This window comes from Ursus arctos, unplaced genomic scaffold, assembly GCF_023065955.2.
Source record: "Ursus arctos isolate Adak ecotype North America unplaced genomic scaffold, UrsArc2.0 scaffold_4, whole genome shotgun sequence".
Classification (NCBI taxonomy): domain Eukaryota; kingdom Metazoa; phylum Chordata; class Mammalia; order Carnivora; family Ursidae; genus Ursus; species Ursus arctos.
The window spans coordinates 11,259,906-11,281,950 of NW_026623056.1; the positions used below are offsets into that span (position 1 = coordinate 11,259,906).

Consider the following 22,045-nt stretch of genomic DNA (forward strand, 5'->3'; position numbering starts at 1 on the left):
ATTTGGCTCAGAAGCTTTTTGAGCCCTTCCCACTTTGTTACTGGGTCTGAGTTCAAGCACTCCAGAATGTGAATTTCAGGGGGGAGTCCTAAGGCCTTCATTTGTCTGATGTTCACATGTCAGCTATCCAGAAAAACCCAGAAGCAACCTAATAGCTGCTTTTCAAAACAAGTATCTGGAGGCCATGTCAGGGAGATAGCCCCAGGGGAACCTCCAGATACATTCTGTCTCCTTTTGCCTGTGAATCCAATGGGTTAAATCATCAGTCATAAGGACTTTTTGCTCAAAGGAGTCATGAGGACTGTGTGGCCTCAAGGTGGAAAGAGAGCTACATCTTCCTGAACAGCTTCCCACATACCCTCTTGCACTGGGTCCTTCTCAAGAAATGTAGACTTGCAGGTTAGCTGATATAAAATACCACATAGAGGGGCGCCTGGGTGGCTCAGCTGTTGAGCGTCTGCCTTCGGCTCAGGTCATGATCCCAGGGTCCTGGGATCGAGCCCCGCATTGGGCTCCCTGCTCCACTGGGAGCCTGCTTCTTCCTCTCCCATTCCCCCTGCTTGTGTTCCCTCTCTTGCTGGCTGTCTCTCACTGTCAGATAAATAAAATATTAAAAAAAAAAAAAAACACCACATAGGATGTCCAGATGAGGCATATGTTATGTCTAATACCCAAAGAGTACAATAAGGGTTATGCTTCTTTTTGACTGATGGAGGTTTGAAGCAAGAATTTTTCCTGGACTTCCAGAGAGCTTGAGCATCATAAATCTACCCATGCAGTCTCAAGAAACTTTATTTGGCAAGCATGTCCCCGAATATTGTGTTGTTAATATCAGACCTGCTCCCCTCTCCAACTGCTAGAAGTCAGGGCTGTTGAGACTGAGGCTTCTGATTCTCTGATCAGTACGGCATTATCTGGGTAAAAGCTTTGGGTCACTTGTGCTAAATCCTGGCCCACCCACTGGTGTCAAAAGATAAGGGAGTAGGTATTTCTGGAGAAGGTGAGTTGGGAAACTGTATATGCCATCTCACTACTTCTCTACATACTGCTCTTTCTGAAATGGAGGATCCCCTCCGGCACTTACGGGATAGTAAAGCACATAGCACCCTAATTCCTCTACATTCAGATGTAGAAGCAGAAACATTATTAAAATGTTTAAAAAGCCCACTCACAAGGCCACTGTAGCTTCCTTTCCCCACTGTGAATCCTGCCCAAACCCCATTCCTGAATCTGGGTGTCTTTTACTTCCAAAGGTCTAGTAGGACCATAACTTGGTTGCCTGTCTGCAACAGAGTTAGAATAGGTTGAGTCTCTCCCCTCCCCAATCCTTGGCTCATTCTCTTATTATCTAGTAGGCCACCTTCATCAACATTGTAAATCCAGTGTAGGACAGGAAATGCCTAAGTAATTGTCAGGGCTTCATGTATGCTTTCTCATGTGTTATGCCCCCTCAAATTCTATGTTGAAGTCCTAACCCCTAATAGTTCAGAATTTGCCCTTATGTGTAGATAGTGACTTTCCAGGGATAATCAAGTTAAAGTGAGGTTATTTGGATCGGTTTTAATCCAGTATGACTGGTGTCCTTTAAAAAGGGGGAAATTTGGACACAGAGATACACAGAGAGGGAAAATGATATGATGAGACATGGGGAGAAGATGGCCATCTAAAAGCCAAAGAGAAAGACCTGGAAGAGATCTTCCCCATAGTCCCCTGGAAAACACAGTCCTGCCAATACCTTGATTTTAGACCTCTTCCAGCCTCCACAACCATGAGACAATAAATCTCTGTTGTTTAAGCCACCCAGTTTGTAGTACTTTGTTACAACAGCTCTCACAGACTAATAGACCCTGGAAATTTGACTTTCTTCAGAAAATCTCTCCAAGAGGGCCAAACCTCCCATATCGTAGCTGATACCCATTGCAAAATAATTCTTGAGACCTTTCACTCTTATCTCCAAATGAATCTAAGGTTGGCATCATGGACTATAGGAAGGAACTGAGCCTTAAGAGATAATCTCCCTTAATCAGCATTACATACCCCAGCCCTCTTGTCACCCAAGTGAACTAGCTGAAATTTTTTACAAGTCAGCTGTTTTCTGCCTCAAACGGTCAAAAATTCCCCTCCTTCCGTGCTCCGGGGAAGCATACATCTCTAGCTGTTACTGGAAAGGGTAGAATCTTCTTACAGTGGTGTGTGTCAGAGACTTCAGTACCAGATGACTAGAGAAGTGCACCTCCCAGAGGAGGGGTAACAACAACTGGGGTAGCTGTCACTGAACTTACCTCCGGGAACTCCTTCTGTACTCGCTTCCCCACTTCTGTGTCATTAACAAGCAATAAAGTGGAGGCCATTTATTACCCACCAGAGTGTACATTTTGTTTAATGTCTCTTACTGATTTCCATGGACTTGCCTTATACCCGTTAATAGACCCACAAGCCTTCATCCCTCCTGTTGCAGAAAGCCAAGTCTTTGTCAACATCCCATCTTGTTGCCCTCTACCTACTTCAGGCTCCTGTTTTTCAGGATTTGGTGGCCTTAGCTCCACTTCTTGCAGCTCCCTCCTGTTGCTCTTCCATATTTTGATCCTCTGGTATTCATTTAAATTTGTTTTGATTGATAGCCACAAGCATACATTTCACCTTGAACATTACTTCGACTGAGTGTTGGATGTATAAGCACCATCTCCATGTAAATAATTTTGCTCTTGATCATTATTTGTAACTCCCTATGAATCATGGCCCTACTTGGTCTCTTGATTATACAGTTACGATGATGATATTTCTTTGTAATTAAAATCTTTGGTTGGATACATTAATCTCATCATCAATGATTCCCTCTAAAGTAAATGTATAACAAATAATCACTTTGATGCTATTAGTCACTTCTATATATTATTGTTCTTCTTAAGTTTTCCTCAACATCAGATGTTGACCTATGACCTGATTTGCAGATAATTTCCATATTTCTTTTCCCTGCCCTATGGAGAACTATAACTACAAGCAGTATTTTGTAAGGTGTGTGTGTGTGTGTGTGTGTGTGTGTGTGTGTGTGTGTGTGTGTGTTTAATTGCATAGTTATCACTTGGTCCAGAAATGTGTGTTATAGCAAGGAGCGGAATTTCTTTGTCAGTGAGTGACTCTGGAGAGATGATCAAGTTTACTAAAAGACTCTATGGGCTGTTTATTGATAGCTTTGAGTACATCTCTTAGCTTCTAAGTGCAATACTGTAATTTTATCCTAACTAACATTTTAATTTTGACATAATTATAGATTCACATATAATTGTGTAGCCTTTGCCCAGTTTCCCCTGGTGATAACATTTCTCAAAGATATAGTACAATATCACAGCTAGGATCTTGACACTGAAACAGTCAAGATACAGAACAGTCTCTTCACCACAAGGATCTCTCATGTTGCCTTTTCTGTCTGCAACCCCTTCCATGCCCTGATCCCTGGCATCCCCTAATCTGTCCCTTTTTATAATTTTGTCATTTCAAGAATGTTATATACATGGAATTATAAAGTATATAACTTTTGCGATTGGCCTTTTTTCACTCAGCATAAATTCTCTGGACATCCATCCAAGTTTTTGTATGTATTGACAGTTTATTCCTTTTTAGTGCTGAGAAATATTTCATGGCATGGATGTCATACAGTTTGTTTAGCCATTTACTCTTCGAAGGATATCTGGGTTATTTCCAGTTTAGGGTTATTACGAATAAAGCTGATATGAACAGTCACATACAGATTTGCATTAAAACATACCTGGGGTTTTGTTTTGTGCTGGTATGATGAGGCCCACAGATCAGGAGACAGTGCCATTGAAAAGACTCCTTGTTACTCATAGGTCCGGAGAGGAGAGAAGCATACCATGCCCTCAGGGTCACACAAGAGAACCCTAAGGTCAGCTGCAAAGGGAGAGAAAGAGCTGGGAAACCACAGAAAGGCCTTTATTGTAGTTTTCACCGGAAGGAATGGGCAAGGTATTTAAGCACTGAACCAGGATAGTTGTGGCTCATTTGAATAATTTCAGTGGGCTTCCGAGTGCAGAGGTCACTTGATGCCTGGCCCCACAGGAGAATAGCGTCTGAAAGTGTTAGAAAGTGTTAAGAGCAGCATTTATGGACAGTAGGGGATTTGGGCTTTCGATTGGTTTGTTTGTATATGAAAAGCAGGCTTCTGGGAGACAGCTTTGCTACCTCCAGAAATCTACAAACCTAACCAACCACGGAAGGGACAGTCGTTCCCCAGGCAGCAAGACTCCAGATGTCAAAAACATAAGATACTGAGGGGGCGCCTGGGTGGCGCAGTCGTTAAGCGTCTGCCTTCGGCTCAGGGCGTGATCCCGGGATTCTGGGATCGAGCCCCACATCAGGCTCCTCCGCTGGGAGCCTGCTTCTTCCTCTCCCACTCTCCCTGCTTGTGTTCCCTCTCTCACTGGCTGTCTCTATCAAATAAATAAATAAAATCTTTAAAAAAAAAAAACCACAAAACATAAGATACTGAAACTGGAAAATGTGTTAACACAGCAGTCTCCCCTAATGCATGGTTTTGCTTTCCCTGGTTTCTGTTGCCCAAGGTCAAGCAGAGTCTGGAAGCAGATGATCCTCCTTCTAACAGTCATAAAGTCCATAGTGCCTGCGCCATTCGCCTCATCTCATCTCGTCATGTAGGCGCTTAATCATCTCACATCACCCTAAGAAGAAGGGTGAGCACAGGGCAATACAATATTTTGAGAAACCACACTCATGTGACTTTTGTTACTGCATGATATTTATAATTATTCTGTTTTATTATTAGTTATTGTTGTTAATCTAACTTGTACCACATTTATAGATTAAACTTTATCACAGATAGGTATGCATAGGAAACACATAGTATTATATAGGTTTTGACACTATCCTTGGCTTCAGGCATCCACTGGGGGTCCTAGAACATAACCCTTGCAGATGAAGGGGGAACTACTATAGAAAGTTTTGTGTGAACTTAACTTTTCATTTCTTGGGATTAAGTGGCCGGGACTGCAAGTGCTGGATCATATGGTGGTTGCATGTTTAGGTTTATAAGAAACCGCCCAACTATTTTCCAGAGAGGGTGAACAATTTTACATTACTACCTGAAATGTAAGGGTGATTCAATTTCTCTGTACCTGTAAATTTTTAAGAAGGAAATTGTTATTTGGGTTATTGACATTTCAGGCTTCTATTTAATGTTTTTTATTGAGTGAATGTAATCTGTAATACACTGAGCTGCAAATGATGAAAGATGCAAAGGTGAACAGGAAGATAACTTTGCTCCAGGAGCCTTTATACCCACTCCCCTCCCTCCCCTCTGTCCCCTCGCCCCTCCCCCTCCCAGTGGAAGTAAATCTGTGAAGAAGAAAGAATAAATATAGGTGGCATATGGAGGTTCAACCAATGTGCAGTGCAGGTGTGGAGGAAGAGGCCATTAATTCTGAGGGTGTCAGTGGGAGGCCTGGTGTAGGTGGCGATTTCTGAGCAGCTATTGAAGTGTGACTATAATTGAAAAAGTAAAAAAAAAAAAAAAAAGTAGGAAAGGCACCCAGCATTGAAAATATGTGTGTGCTAGGAGTACCAGGGGTGCTTTGAAGGGATTGGAGCTCGAGGCGCATGGCAGGAGGGATCCAGCAGTTAAAGTGAGAAACAGCCTTGAAGAAAGATCAGGAGCAAACTCAAATGACATGAGCCGGACCTTGTTTAGTAGCTAAGGAGAAGTCGCTGAAGTGGTAGAGGGTGGGTACCACTTGATCTTCATGTTAAGATGGTGACAATGTTAGGCTGAAAAGTTACGCGATCAAAGGAGAGATTTGAGAAGCTGCTGTGGTAGTTGAGGTGAGAGACTTGGAGAGCACGAGCTCATCGTGTCATTGTGGTACTTTCTCTCATTGTTTTAAAGTCAGCAAATAATGTAAGTTCCTTACAAGAGTCACTGTAAGTTCCTTACAAGAGTGGAAAGGAAGGAACAAAAATCCCCCAGAGTGTCCTTATTCAAAAATGACCATAATAAACATTTTGTAGTATTTTGTTAAGATTTGTAATTTTGTTAAGATTTGTAATTTTGTTAAGGTTGTAATTGGTATCTGCATTTATGCATGGATGTGTAATTTTGAGCAGATACTGGTCATGCTATATGTAATGTTTATTTTTCCATCTCCAGTATATTATGTCATCTTCTTAGGTTTATAAATGTATTTATTCAGGATCACTCAAAATTCTTTTGATTGTGTGGAAAAACCACAACTTAATCAACCCCTCCCCACTAAAGGATATTTGGGTGATTCTGTTTTGTTTGATTTTTTTTTTCTATTTCTAACAGTGTTCTTTTTATTCAAGCACTTTAAAGATTTGGAATCAAATATAAAATTCAGTATCTGTGATTTTCCTCTTTTCTTGGTGCCCATGGAAGAAGGAGTGGGGCATCCAGATAAGACATGCTAGGACACTCAACACCCCTTTGAATTGGCATCACCCATCAGGCGGCCTTGCCACATCTCTCAAACTCTGAAGATAGCATGGCTTAGGTTGAATTAGAGACCTATAAGCTTGTGATTTTCTAGTTGCTACAAGGTCTACTCAAGGTCTTTTGCACCATATTGAGTTTTCAAAACTGAAATGTGCATTAAATTATCCAGGGATCTTTTTACAAATGAAGGTGCTAAGGACCAACCATAAAAGATTGTGATTTAGTAGGTCTGAAGTAGAGTCAGGAAACTATATATTTTTCACTCTTCCCCAGGTAATTTTGATATACAGCCATAGTAAAAAAAAAAAGGTCCTGGACCTCTCTTTCTATCCTTTTGTGGCACAACTCCCTCCACTGGCTACAAGTCTACTCAGCGGTGATAGAATACTTCATGCTAGGGTGAGGCTGAGTGATGGTGGCATGATCTGCTCCTTTATGGGAGGCTTGGTATCTTCAACTGGAAAGGAGCCAAACTTCCACTGACCACCAATAGGTTGAGGGCAGAGATACTTTTGAGAGGGCAAGTTTTTATTAAAAAAACAAAACAAACAAAAAAAAAAACCTTTAAATCTGGGACTGGGCTTTAAAAAATATTTTACCAGCTGTTGAACTTCTGTTTTCCAAAATTATTTACTGATCTCTCTAACTGGGTGATAAAGCCTTTGACATCCCTACCAGGAAGGAGGTAAAAATGGATATCTAGGTAGGCGTGACTATCTCTTCCCTGACCCCATGTTTTACATGGGTGGGGTTGATGCTGTGGACCTGAAGGAAGACAAGATAGAAGCATCTCAGAGTAGGGGCAAAAAGGCATAGACAAGAAGGCTCAGGTGGCTGAAGACAGATTTTGCCTACTGGGTTGTTTTCCTTAGGGAAGACTATACAAAGGACACTGTCCCAAGGGTCACATAAGGAAGTCTGTAGATGTATGGTCTCCACACCATCAACAGAGGCTGTGCCATCACTGGACACTAGACAGAGTTCCAGGGTATATGCCTTCTCCCCAAGGCTGGCTTCTTCAGGCCCCTGCCGGCTCTGGGTAGAGATGTACATTCCTCATACCTGACTCTTGCCTGTGGTTCTCTTAGGATGAAGCTGTTCTATAAATACCTCTGTCATCAATCTTTGCCCTACACCCCCAGTTCTGCCTGCTTCCTTGGGTCTCTATGAAAATCTAACCCACATCTGCTCCTTCATAATGGCTTCTCTTGGCTGAAGACACATTTCCTCCTCTATGGCCCAGAACCAGGCCTCCTTGCCAGTTCTGTCAGAGGGGCTGACATTCTCTTCTATGTGCAAAGAGGGGAATAGAACTTGCAGCTCCAACCACATACTTCCATAGGAACCTCAAGCAAATTTCCTGGCTCAGGTTAATTTTCCCAGTCTCCAAAGAAAAATGCTAGCATCTCACCAACGCTTACTGACACCTTGAGAGCATCAGATTAAAATAAAATGGTCAGTTACGCTTTAAAGAATGGCAAGGATCTGCAACACCAATAGTCATCTCACAAAATCTGTGTGTCAATAATGTGGCATAAAAAACAAAGTTATTGCAAAAAAGGATGTTGTTACAAGAGAGGATCGATATATCTTGTTTGGGAAATCAACACTGTGACTTCACCTCATCATTTATAATGTATTAGCTAAAAGGTCTAAACTGTCTCAATCAGGAGACATGCCTTGAATTCTCTGCATGAGGATTTGATGTAAGTAATGATAGCAGCACTCATTTATTACGTACTGTATGCAGGTATTCTGCTAAAGTCACTCTTATTTAATGTTACAACATCCCTGGGCGGGGGAAGTCCAACATCCATTGTAGAGTAGAGGAGATCTTAAAAAGAACCTCTGGTCAAGATCAACACCAACCAGAAGAGATTTCCTGGGGCCCCAGCATTTGCCCAGCACCCTCCCTGAGGTTCACTCATTTACACAGCCCCAGGCTTCTCAAAGCTTATACTCTGTGTGGCTGTAGCTTTGCTGCTTTTCTCTTGTTCTTCTCTTTCTCTCTACTTGGCAATGTCTGAGGCAGGTCAATCAGCTCCTATAGACCCAATCATCATGGCTGTTGTGGTGGTTGTTGGAGAGGTGAATACAGGGTTTAAAATATGAAAACAGGGCGCCTGGGTGGCACAGCGGTTGAGCGTCTGCCTTCGGCTCAGGGCGTGATCCCGGCGTTGTGGGATCGAGCCCCATATCAGGCTCCTCCTCTATGAGCCTGCTTCTTCCTCTCCCACTCCCCCTGCTTGTGTTCCCTCTCTCGCTGGCTGTCTCTATCTCTGTCGAATAAATAAATAAAAAATCTTTAAAAAGAAATAAAAAACAAAAAAAATAAAATATGAAAACAAAACAAAACGAAACACAAAAAACCAACGTACACAGACAATAGGTACTGAGGGACAGAGGTTGATTGGGCAAATCTGAATGCCCAGAAAGAGACGTGTGTTTACAGAGTAATACTGAACACGAGGATGGTTCCACCTCAAGCTTAGCCTAGTGTATTTTAGAAGGTCAAACACTCTCTTCAATTAAACCAAGCATAAAGAGAAACATTGTTACAGGATTTTGTGTCCCCTTAGTGCCCATGGTTCTTGGTCACGCCACTTTGAAGAATGAGTGGTGGGCAGCAAAGCAGTTTACTGAGCAAGAGCGCAAAGCTCCTGGAAAGGGAGGGGGACCCAAGTGGGTTGCGCCTGGAGTTTCTAAGTGTAGGGGTTTTTATGAGCTCTTCTGCAGAACTTTCTTTCCTTCCTTCCTTCCTTCCTTCCTTCCTTCCTTCCTTCCTTCCTTCCTTTCAAGATTTTATTTATTTATTTGAGAGAGAGAGAGAGAGGCACGAGCACAAGCAGGGAGAGCAGCAGTCAGAGGGAGAGGAAGAAGCAGGCTACTCACTGAGCAAGAAGCTTGATGCAGGGCTCAACCCAAGGACCCTGGGATCATGACCTGAGCCAAAGGCAGACACTTAACTGACTGAGCCACCCAGGTGCCCGTTTTGCAGAACTTTCTTAAGCAGTCAGGGTGTGCTGAGCCTTGCCAATCAGGGCTTTGGTCATGTATCTGTCTACCTAGTAAGTTAATGTCCACGTGCTGATGGTCTTTTTTTTTTTTTTCTGACATCTGGGAGCTTAGGTCTTAGCTGTCCCTTGCCTGTGATATTGACAAATGCTTGTGTGGTTAATTGTCTTATTTTAGGATGTTTTGCAGAAGCCATTTCTGCAAAGGTTGCAAAGCAGAATGTTAGTGCGGTCCTCTCTAAGCTGCAAAACAGGATGTCAGCGCTATTTTATTTTAGCTGTCCTGACTCCATATTTTCTTGTTGGGACATAACTTACCAACTAACTTCTAACAGCATCTCAATAGCATTTTAAAGATACGTAAAAAAAAAAAAAGGTATAAAAAATTGAATTTACTTTCCATTCCTTCCATCTACTCTTAATATTTTGGCATATATTCTAAAAGAGAAATGGAGACAGAGACAGAGAGGGAGGGAGGATGAGACAGACAGAGGTAGAAAAAATGGAAACATTTTGTAAAATAGAGATCATAAATTATATATATTTGTCTTTTTGGGGGGGAGCTACGAACATTTTCCCATGTCATCATCCTTTGAAAACATGTTTTTAATGACCTGGTAATATTCCATTATATGAGTAAACAATTTAATGACTGCCCAATTTGGGACCATTTATGTTATTTCAAACCTTTTTAAATTTTTTCTATTATAAATAATACTTCAATGGACATCCTTGAATATGTATTCTCATCCACATTTTGAACTACTTCCTTATGGTAGAATCCTAGGCATATAATTATGACTTTTGGGTTTTTGTTTTGTTTTTTTTACACAGCCCTCCATGTAGATTACCCAATTGTTTTCCAATAATTTGGTGCTAATAAATACTTCCATCACCAGTGTTTAAGAATGACTAACTTACATATTATTATTTTTAAAAAATTGACAAATGTAAACAGCATTATATAATAGTTTTATATTTTATTTCTTTAATTAACGAGGTTGCATATTGCCTACAAGTTTATTAGCAATTACGTCTCTCTTGTAAATTATCTGCTCATGTATCAAGTCACTTTCCTAACAGATTTTCTTCCTATTGGTTCTTTGGATATCAACTTTTTTGCCTTTTTTCTGCCAATTTATACTTTGTCTTTTAATTTGATCTAATAAAAATGTTCAGGTATATTAAAAAGTTAAATGTAGGGGCGCCTGGGTGGCATAGCGGTTAAGCGTCTGCCTTCGGCTCAGGGCGTGATCCCGGCATTCTGGGATCGAGCCCCACATCAGGCTCCTCTGCTGGGAGCCTGCTTCTTCCTCTCCCACTCCCCCTGCTTGTGTTCCCTCTCGCTGACTGTCACTATCTCTGTCGAATAAATAAATAAAATCTTTAAAAAAATAAAAGAAAAGAAAAACATAAAAAGTTAAATGTAAAATAAGTGAAATCAAGAAAACTGTCGGTGAATTTTGAACTACTATTAGTGGAGAATTTTTAAGTAGAAAGGTAATGAAAGAAATAACGAAGAGGAAGATCAAATTGAACTGCAACCAAATGTAACCCATTTGCTTTTAAAAACAGTTTCAAAAAAACAATATGTGAAAGCAATTATGGAACTGAACATAAAATATAATTACCATTTTTGAAAAACAAATATGTAATATCAAATGATTTTTCAAATCAGTTATATCAGTTTATATTCCCACACCCCAGGAAGCAATTGTAATAGCAATTCAGCTACATATTCAAGGGTGTTCACAGCGATGTGAACTGCAACAGTCAAAAATGGAAAAAAAGTATTTCATGTATCTATGAAACAGGGGAATGGGGAAATTACACATTTTCCTATGCTGGGACACTATGGAGTAGTGAAAGTGAATGAGCTAGAGCCGCATATATTACCATGTGTGAATCCCATAAATATAATGTAAAACAAAAACAAGATACCCAGAATATATAGAGTGTGATTCCATTTATATAAAGTTCATGCATGACTAAACAGTACATTGCTGGGGACACATACATATGTCATAAAACTACAAAGAAAAGCCAAAAAAAATGATCAACACAAAATGCTATTGTTTAGATTACAGCTTCTGAACACTAGCTGCACATTAGAAATAACTGGGGAGCTTTTACAAAAAGTACTGATGCCCAGGACCCAGCCCAGAGCAGTTAAATTAGAATCACTCTATTCAATGGCTTAGCTAAGACTTACAGTAAACAAATAGTGCATCATTGAGGAAATTCGGGTCATCCTTTCTCAGTCCTCAAGGTCTTTGCTTCTGCAATTATTTCCTCTCTCTCGTAGCATTAATTTTTCCCTCACTGTTCGGGTTCTCTCTTTGGCATAAGCACATGTCTTAATATTAGCCATCTTAAAGGAAACAATAAAACAAAGAAATAAAGAATAACAGTCCCTTGACATGATGTCTTCCTCCTTCCATCTACTAACCTATTTTTTTTTTCTCTGCTTTTATAGCTATTGTCCTGGAAACAATTGTCTACCCCTCCCCTTTCTACCTTCTCATTTCCGTGTCTTCTCAGCCCATGCTTCCAGCCATGGTTTTCCGACCGCTCGCAGACAGCTTTCATTAGGTCAGCAGCAATGACCTCTATCCTACCAAACCTCCATCGTCCATTCTTTGAGCTCATCATGTTCAGTCTGTCAGTGCAGTTTGACAGAGTTGGTCACATCCTCTTGCTTTTCCTCCTGCCTCACTGTCCCTTCTTGTGCTTGCTTTCTCCTCTTCCTCGTGGCCTCAGATCATTGGCTTAGGCCACAGCTTAGTCCCTGGCCCTGTTCTGTAACGATCTTGTTCTTCTTCTTCCTGAGATACTAAGAAGATATTTCAACAGATGTAATTCTGGGCTCAGTGAAGGCCTTAATTTCCTTCGATGAGCTCATCTCGTCCTGTGCCTTTAAATAGCATCTACGGGTTATTGGCTCCTAATTGTTTATCTTCCGCACTGGTGTCTTTTCTGAATTTGGACTAAAATATCCAATTTATATATATATATATATATATATATATATATATATATATATATATATACTTATGCAAACTAATACTTGATTTCAACCCCAAACTAATTTCTACCGTTCCCTCAGTTTCTCAGGAAAACAATAGGGTCATCCAATTTATCAGTGAGTTTTCTTAGATAGGCCTTCAAATTATAATATGAGCCAGTCACTTTCACCATATTTACTGTTAGGATCTTAATGTAAGTCATGTCTCAGCTAATGCAACAGTCTCATGACTATTCTTTCTACTTTCACTCTTTATCCCCTTCTAGTCTTCCTGAAGCAGCTTGATCCTTTTAAAATATAAATCAGATTATGTGTCTCTCATGTTAAAAACTCTCCAGTAGTGTCCCATAGCTGAGCTCACCATGGCCTAGGAGGATGACGTGCAAGATTTGGTCATTGTCTGCACCTTGATACCCTTTCTTACCCCTCACCTTGGTTGTGAGATCTCAGACCCACTCTCCTTCTTCCATCCCTTGGAAATGGCTGGCCCCTTTAGTCTCATTGTCTGAGGGCACATCTTCTCTCAGCCTGGAATGGTGTGCTCTTAGACCCTGCCTTGGCTGGCTCCTTCCTGTGAGTAATTCGATCCCCAGCCCATACGCTGCCTCCCCCTCAAGGGGCCTTCCTTCATCACTTTATCTCAAGGGCCTTGGCCCCAACCCACTTTCACATTCACTCTTTATCACATTAACTTGTTTTCTATCTTTATTAAACTATCACTATCTAAGGGTACTTAATTTATTTGAGAGTCTGTATTGTCTTTTCTCTGCTTCATTAGAACATCAGGTCCCAAAAAGTGAGGATTTTGTGTTAGATATTGCTCTAAACTTAATATTTAGTGCAATGTCTGGTGATTGGTCAGGTCACAATTAATATTTGAAATGGATAAATGAATAATAAATCAAATCAACCTTTCTACTTCTCACGTATGAGGACCCATATTTTATGCTTATGTTGGATAAGGTTTTTTTTTTTTATTTTATTTCCAAACCTTCTTGATCATTACATAAAATGATAAGAGTCACAGTTCGTTTCCTGAATATTAAATATTTGGTTTGCTCCACTATTATTCCTTCATAGAAAAAAACAAAACAAAACATGACTGAGGAAGTGTTCTTTAAACTGTTTTTTCCATCTCTGAGGCTGTATCTCTCACTCGTAAGTACACCCACCTATACATTTCCCTGCTCCTGGTTTTTACCACTAACTCCTAACTGTGTATTTCCTAGCATGTCGGACTCCCAGATGTTTGTCATTTGCTTGTCACCCTTGCTACATTTCTCTGCTTCCCCCAAATCCAAATGCTTTTTCTCCATTACCCTTCATGACTTTTATATGCTCTGTTATAAACATGCATTCTGTTAGCATCTCTCTAAGAATTGAAAATAATGGCACATGATCAGTAGCATTTTTTCTTTCTCTCCTGACTTCCCCAGCCTTTGCCAACATGGACCCATTTTTTGAAAGAAAGCTGAGCAGGTTAATATTGACAATCTGAACCAGATGGCCTGGAGACACCAGGAGATATTTCACTAGATGTAATTCTGTGCTCAATCAAAATCTTAATTAACAGCATTGTTCTTATTTATTATACAGTCGTCATTATGTGGCATTACGCTGATTATGCATTATACACGTGCAGTTCTTTGGGTGAACAGTTCACTTTGAGTATAACTTGTGCAAAATACAAAATGTTATTTTAAAATATAAGTGTACCTAATTTAAATGTTCCTGAAGTGAATTAAATGGCAATTTTGTGCTGTTCTTAAGAGAAAGGATTTACACCTACACTGTAAATTATAAAGCAAGCTGCAGTGTTCTTAGCACCCACTACATGCTGTTTCTGTTAAGAATTCCCAGAAGGGCCGCTTAGAATGTACTAGCGATTAAGTGAGTTACAGTACATTCTAAAGGATTTTATAATACCACAGAGAAATAAAAATAAAGCGCAAAAATATATATTTAAATTGTAAAAAATGTTATTTCAAAAATTAAAATTAGGATTTATATGATGGTTCATTCTTCATATTAACATAAGATATCTACCCCACTCCCTGTTGAGTGCTTCAAAAAGCAACATTTAAAGGTACAAAGTGTCTTGTTCTGGGTAGCTGAATACAAAATGTCAAAAGACCAAATGCCACCCTCCACTCAAGTATCTGTGGTATTTGAAACAAAAAAAAAGACTGTCATTAAGCTAAAATAGTATTATATTACCATGAAACTAAAAATATTCCTGCAACAAATCACAAAAGGAGAGATATATTATTCTTGCTCTTTTGTATTTTAAATAAAGTAGACATGAGATAGAGTAATGCTTCATGGTTTATTATAGAACCATAGGAAAAGAGTCATTCCTCTGAAATCATTCTCCACCTCTCCTGGCCTGTAGGCCTTTGTCCCAATGTTGAAGTTCCGCTCTGATTTCAAGGTCACAAGTGATGAGACTTCAAGCCTATTGACCACTGCAATTGATGACTCTCAGATTTACCCTTTGGAAATCATCTCCCTCTTTTTCTCTCCTTGCCCCCACTTTTTGAATAATAATTTTATCTCCCTCTCATGGCATTTACCACAATGCATCCATATTACTCATCATCTGATGGGACCCTTCAGGGCAGAGACTTTCTCTCCCTCCTGCTCCAATGTCAAGGCCATATATGCCTCATGGATACGTATAAATATAATTTCATAATATGTATCTATTATCCCATCCAGTTTAAAGAATTATCAGTCATGACTAATATCATCTTACTTACATCCCAACTAACTTCACTCCTTCAAACACTGTGAATTACTTTGAGGCAGATTACAGATACATTATTTCAATAATAAAACTTTAAGAATGTATTCTTTAAAAATGTCATTCGAACATCTAGAAACACTAAAAATAATTCATGGTAATACTCCGAACTCTCCAAGTGACTCATTAATTTATTTTTTACATTTGATTGATTGAATCAAGATCTGCATTAGTTCACACATTAAATATCTCTTTTATTCTCTTGATTTAATATCACATTTATGCAAGAGATAGTAAGAAGGAACCACAGAACGTTTTGGGTTTTCAGTATTCTAAGGAAGAGGTCATGACAGGAAACAAAGAAGGAAATAGGGAATTAGAGCAGGGCTCTAGGACCTAAGCCTGTGTGTGTCACACTGACTCATTCTTGGGAGACCTCTCAGTTCCTAGGGCAGGGTTTGGGGGTCTCAGTGTCCTTTAGGTCTCTTCAGGGCCTATTCGTCTGGCTTGCTGGTTCCTGGAACCTGGGACTGGATTATCTCTAGGCAGGTATTCTGTTTGTTCCCAGTGACTTCTAAGGAAGGACCACAGTACCTTTCTTCCCCTCTCCTCCAAGCTAGTTCTTGGTGCTCTATCTAGACACCTCCCATGTTCTTCAGATTAAACTAGTCAATATTAGCAGACTTACAGAAGCTGTACTATTTCAATTCTAAACATCCATGAACTTGATAACAGAACATCAAAGTACATGAAGCAAAAAACTGAAAGAACTGCTGTGCAGAAGCTTTTTATCTTGATGAAGTCCCAATAGTTCATATCTAGTGAAAAGTTGCCTTTGGAGACATATCTGGTGAGCAGTTGCTGTGGCTGAGGTCGCAGAGGTTGCTGTCTACATTCTCCTCTCCTGCACAGCAAAGGAAACAGTCAACAAAACTAAAAGGCAACCTATAGGATGGGAGAAGATATTTGCAGATGACATACCGGACAAAGGGCTAGTATCTAAGGTCTGTAAAGAACTTACCAAACTCAACACCCAAAAAACAAATAATCCAGTCAAGAAATGGGCAAAAAATATGAACAGACATTTCACCAAAGGAGACATACAAATGGCCAATAGACACATGAAAAAATGCTCCCAATCACTCAGCACCAGGGAAATACAATGAGATACCACCTTACACCAGTCAGAATGGCTAAAATTAACAAGACAGGAAACAAATGTTGGCAAGAATGCAAAGAAAGGGGAGCCCTCTTACACTATTGGTGGGAATGCAAGCTGGTACAGCCACTCTGGAAAACAGTATGGAGGTTCTTTAAAAAGTTAAAAATAGAGCTACCTTCTGATCCAGCAATTGCACTCCTGGGTATTTACCCCAAAGATACAAATGTAGTGATCCAAAGTGTACCTGCCCCACAATGTTTATAGCAGTAATGTCCACAACAGCCAAACTGTGGAAAGAGCTGAGATGTCCATGGACAATGAATAGATAAAGAAGAGGTGGGGTGTGTGTGTGTGTGTGTGTGTGTGTGTGTGTGTAGTGTGTATATATTGTGTATATACACATTGTGTGTGTGTATATGAAATATATATGAAATGGAATGGAATATGTACTCATATATGGAATATTACTCAGCCATCAGAAAGGATGAATACTTATCATTTACATCAATGTAGATGGAACTGGAGGGTATTATGCTGAGCGAAATTAGTCAATCAGAGAAAGACAATTGTCATATAGTTTCATTCATAGGTGGAATATAAGAAACAGTGCAGAGGATCATAGGGGAAAGGAGGGAAAACAGAATGGAACTCATCAGAGAGGGAGAAAAACTATGACAGACTCTTAACTATGAGAAAGAAACTGAGGGTTGCTGGAGGAGAGGTTGGTGGAGGTATGGGGTAACAGGGTGATGGGCATTAAGGAGGGCACATGATGTGATGAACAGTGGGTGTTATATGCAACTGATAAATTATTGAACACTACATCTGAAACTAATGATGTACTATATGTTGACTAATTGAATTTAAATTAAAAAAGACTAAAAGAACTATAAGAAAAATATACAAGTCCACAATTATAGCCAGAAATTTTAGTAACCATTAATCAAAAATTGATAGAACTCATAGAAAATCATAACACTATTAACCAACTTAGTATAAATGAAGACTTGCACCACACTATGTCAGCTTGACCTAAGTCATGCTATAGAACATTCCACTCAACAACAGCAGAAAATATATTCTTTCCAAGTGTACTTGAAATAGTTGCCATGCTAGAGCATATTCTGGGTCAGACAATAAGTTTCAAAGAATAATATCATGCAAAGTGTATTACCTGACCACACTTAAAATAAATAAAAGAAAAATATCTGGAAAATCCACAACTATTTGGAAACGAAGTAAAGCACTTCTGTATACACCTTGAGTAAAAAAGAAATAGGAAATTAGAAAGCATTTTGATCTAAATGAAAGTGAATACATAACACATCAACATTTGTGGGATATGGCTAAAATAGTACTTAGAGGGAAAATATGAACACCCCCATTAGACAAGAGAAAAAGTCTCAAGCGAATGATCTCAGATTCCATATTAAGAGTCCAGAAAAAGTAGGGTAAATGAAATATAAAGGAAGCAGAAGAAATAAACATAAAGATAAGGGTATAAATCAGTGAAATAGAAAAAGAAAAAGAATAGAGAAAAATCAATAAACTCAAAGCCGATTTTTCGGAGTAGATGAAATTGAAAAACCACTAGCCAGACTGATCAGGAGCAAAAAAGAGAAGACACAAGATAATATTTGTATTTGTATTTTTACTTATTTTTACTAGCAAAAACAAGAAAATAACCAAAATATCAAAGAGAAAAAAGAAATGGTTTAGTAAATTATGGGGCATTGACATGATACAATATTATGAAGTCTTTTAAACAATTAGAAGAATTAGTAACAATATGGAAAAATGCTTCTTTATAAACATTATGGTTTAGTGTAAAATCAGGGTTAAAACATGTACCATTAGTGCTGCTATGAAGGTTGAATGTAAAGAGATAACATTTTAAAGAGCAGCAAAATGTAAACTAGTATGATATCTGGATATTCAGATATAAGTATAATATATAAGAACAACAATAAAACATTATTTCTCCATTCCATACTTGGATGGGTAGATTCTTACCTAAGATTGTGGCCAATTCCAGACTTCATACTTTAAAATAAAGCCAGGATATTTGTATTCAGCAAGACGTAAAATAGAAATAATTCAGAAGATGAACAATGACATTATCCAAAAAGGTTAAAGATATTAGGATAAGTTAGCCTGGAGAAGCCAGGCAATTTACATTATCTGTACACAGAGAAATATCTTTGTGCAAATAATATCTACATTTTATATACTTATTAAATATATTTAAATATAAATATATATATATAAATATACTCAAATATACTTTTAAAAGACTTATTGAATATGTACACTATAAATGATAGAACATCAAGGTTCTTATATACCAAACTTTTCATGTGACATTGTTAGAAATCTCGTTGCCGTTTGTACTAGTTGTTGCTGGAAGCTTTGATTTGTGATCTGTCTGGACTATCATTTCTTTCTTTCTTCTTAAGAAAGAATATTTTGGCCCTAGAAATGACATCAGAGCTCATCTATTTCTAAAACTTGATTTTAATGATGAATCAACTGTGGTTTAGAATGGAAAAGGACATCAAAACTCAGATAATTACTAAGAAGAACTGAATCCATATTTCTTAATTCCTAAGTACCCCTACTTCGCTCCTTTAAAAAAAAAATCATCACATTCTATTTTATAAGACACCTTTCCCTCTAGATGGCTCCTATTTTGATTAGACAGTTTTTCTGAAGGCAGAACTTTGTTTCATCCACTAAAATAGGGTTGCTGAAGGTCCTCCCCAAATTATTCTGTTGATAATCTTAATAATCAGTTGTTCAATTCTGGCCCCTACATTCCAGAATCTCGGACTCAAAGGCCCATTGGTTCTCCCTTGTCAGGTCTCAGCACTATTGATTCAACAGAAAGAAAAAAAAAAAATACTGAGCACGCACTGTGTTTGGCACCATACTGGGCACGGCAATACTGCAGTGAACAAGACAGCGCTGGATCAGACTAACTCACTTTGATTTAAAAGTACACAAGAGTGGGGCAGCTGCGTGGCTCAGTCGGTCAAGCGTCTGCCTTTGGCTCCGGTCATGATCTCGGGGTCCGGGGATGGAGCCCCACATCAAGCCCCACATGGAGCCCTGCATCATCAGGCTCCGTGCTCAGTGGGAAGTCTGCTTCTTCCTCTCCCTCCGCCCTGCCCTCCCCCCCCACCGCACCCCCACCTTGTGCACACGTGCATGCTCTCGCTCTCTCTCTCAGATACATAATATCTTAAAAAAAAAAAAAAAGTACACAAGAGTGAAACACACACCTGAGCAACTACTTGGTGATTAATCCACAGGAGGATGATAAGTACACTCTCATCTTACTAAATCTACAAGGGAAGCTAAGGATAACCTGGCTAAGAAGCAATGCCCATGTTACCCTAGTGATCTCCAGGTTCTGGGTGTTTTCTGTGCTTCTGTAGCTGACAAACTCTGTGAGTAAAATAGTCTCTCGTGAGAAATATTCATACAGCTAATCTGGCCTTCATCAAACCCCGCAGGTCTCAGAGTCATTCTGTCCCTTGGAGGCAACTTTGCATATTTCTGTTCTGCTTTGATCTCCCAGTTTAACCCTCAGAGCAGTCCTGTTCCCTCATCTCTGAGTTCTCGGGGGCATCAATTTAGAGCCCCTGTATTCTCACGCCTCAGAAGCAGTTTGAGCTCTTTTTCTATTCTTTTGTAAGAGCAGATCTTGGCACTAATCTCTTTAAGACCACGTCCCTGAAATGTACAATTTAACACATTCCTTCTAATGTTACTGTGTACCCAGCTACATGACGATGATGGTGTTTCAATACTCTCAGTCCCGTTAAGAGCTATTAGTGATGATTAGTAGAACAGATATTGCTCCTGTAGTAGCTGTTTTCAGCCTATAGAAATAGGTAGGGTTTAAGCAGTAGTTTTACAGTAATGAAATGAGATATGAATACTCTTCAATCTTTTATGATTACCATCGTAGCTTTATTGAGACTCAAAATCTAAATGTGCTTTCGGCAAAAGAACCAATTAAGTGGGAGAGAGAAAATGAAATTACTTTTTATTCTGGATAACCAAATAGATGTTTCTGATTTTACCTTTAAAGGAATTCCTTTTAAAACAGACTTTTAAATCTGCAAGTCTTGAAAGGGTCATCTGATTTAGCCTCTTGTCTCTGTCCAAACAACTATTTTTAAAGATTCTAGAGATGGAGAATTCTGAACATCTCTTGCATATTGTGTTCAAGTTCAACTTCCTATATAGCGCTTCTGTCTTTAGGAAATTTATAGCCTTGTGGAGAAAACAAATAGGTACACTAATTACATAGGAAGGCACGTGTTAATACAAGGATTGTATTAACCGATTGCTATGGGAGCACAGGATCAGACAAAATTTCACAAGGGAATCTTGGAAAAACATGGAGGGCTTTGTGAGTTTGCAAGTGCTCCATGCACAGGGCTGTGTAAATCTTCCAATTTTACCACATATGCTGTAGCACCTGCTCTTTCTATGTTGTTAAGATTGATCCTGAGGTGGGAAGAGATTCTAATTTCCTCTCATCAACTCCTGTTTCTAATATTCTTTGTGCATATAGATGTACATATAACCATGCATCTTACAGAGAAAGAATAATTATAATAAATTTCTAGATATGTGCTGGATAAGAAAAGAAAGGGACTCATTTTCCTCAACAGGCAAAGTTCGATGTGTCTCAAGTTTGACCGCTGGGCAGGTTATCAGTGTAACTAGGCCCAGTTTAGCAAGTGTTGATTAAATAAACACTTATCTGAAAGTTTTGTTTTTCTTGTCTTTCTTTTCCCCTTCCTTTCCCTTCCCCTCCCTTCCCCTCCTTTCTCTTCCCTTCCCTCCCCTCCCCTTCCCTTCCCTTCCCTCCCCTTTCCTTTTCTTTCCTTTTCCTTCCTTCCTTCCTTCCTTCCTTCCTTCCTTCCTTCCTTCCTTCCTTCCTTCCATTTCTTTGGCCAAGATTAGAGGCACAAATGTTTGATTCCCAAAGCACTGTGATAGTGATTTCTATCTTAAAAAGTCGGGGATCTACAGTGTTAATTTGTTTACTGACGACTTGGATATGGATAGGGCCATAGATTACTTCTGAAATCACCCTAAAGACCAAGAGACTATTTCTCCAATTGAATCTTTATGCTGTATTTGAGTGTCCTAACTAAGTGGGTGTTTTCTGGCAGTATAAATAGAACCGTCTAGCTACCAGTAGGATATTGCTCTGTGGTCCTCAAATAATTAGACCAATAGGGAGGTTAACAGAAAATATACTCAGTGGTTGAGTAAATGGCTCCCTTATGATCCTTTTTATCTAGTTGTCCAATCTATTTTTCTATGAGAAATAATGAATCAACTCTTTTCTAGCCTTTGTGGATTTCTTTATTAATTTTTTACTGACCTCTAGTTCTCATTTTCCCAGCGATCAGTTTTTTGTGCCAGACACTGCTGCCAGCCAACCCCAAATCTGTCCATCCTTTTTAAATACAACCCCAGTTTTGTTCATGGTGTCAATGTATGCTGTTGGCATGCACATCTGTCCCCCAGCTTCCCTTACCATAAAGAGTGCTGATGCAGCACTGTCACGGTGAGTAAGTGAAGTCACCAGGTG

General features: G+C 39.3%; 1 long non-coding RNA gene across 2 annotated transcripts in view; it reads left to right on the forward strand.

Moving 5' to 3' along the window:
- LOC113254888 (uncharacterized) overlaps positions 1-22,045 on the forward strand; it is a 164,287-nt gene that overhangs the window by 100,971 nt on the left and 41,271 nt on the right. The gene's annotated exons all lie outside the window — the stretch shown is intronic.